This window comes from Sinocyclocheilus grahami, unplaced genomic scaffold (assembly GCF_001515645.1).
Source record: "Sinocyclocheilus grahami isolate Dianchi unplaced genomic scaffold, SAMN03320097.WGS_v1.1 scaffold861.1, whole genome shotgun sequence".
Classification (NCBI taxonomy): domain Eukaryota; kingdom Metazoa; phylum Chordata; class Actinopteri; order Cypriniformes; family Cyprinidae; genus Sinocyclocheilus; species Sinocyclocheilus grahami.
The window spans coordinates 315,110-315,778 of NW_015506040.1; the positions used below are offsets into that span (position 1 = coordinate 315,110).

At 35.3% G+C, this 669-nt stretch overlaps 1 protein-coding gene across 1 annotated transcript in view; it reads right to left on the reverse strand.

Annotated features, from left to right (window-relative positions):
* Positions 1-669, reverse strand: part of LOC107563189 (multiple C2 and transmembrane domain-containing protein 2-like) — a 33,471-nt gene that overhangs the window by 487 nt on the left and 32,315 nt on the right. The gene's annotated exons all lie outside the window — the stretch shown is intronic.

Sequence of the window (669 nt, forward strand, 5' to 3'; positions counted from 1 at the left end):
CTCTTAACTTTTATAAAGAATATCTCTTTGGATTTGAGACTTTAGCCTTTGCAACTTTACAGATCTTCTTTATGCACCAAGAGCTTGTAACACTCCAAAGAGAAAGGAAACATTTAAATCGCATCATATGACCCCTTTAACAAGGTCTTAAAACAAAGCCATTCAATTATATCTGAGGTAACAATACTTATCATAAATATGCAAACTGTGCTTATTAGGGTTGTGATGGTGAGGAAATTTTCCCACCGGTTAATCGATGTGTGACAACACCGGTAATACCGGTATCACCGCGGGGGCGTTCCCTCTTTTCCTCACTTTCCTTCGCTTTTAAATAGCTTGTAAAAGCTGCGTGCACATTTTACTTTCACTTTCAAATAGCGGCAATTCGGCATAAAGCAATTGTTAATTTTTAGTTCTTTTGAATTTCGCCTCTTTTCCTTGCTTTCCTTCGCTTTTAAATAGCTTAAAAGCGCTGTGCACATTTTACTTTCACTTTCGAATTAGTGGCAGTTCGGCGTCAATTGCTTGAATGCAACAACAAAATACAACGTCAAACTCACTTTAGCGTATATATATATATATAAAACATAGAACTTTTTTTAACAAAACAAATAAAAATGCACCATGCTATAGGGCAGGCTATGCCTAATATAAAATAACAAATAACTT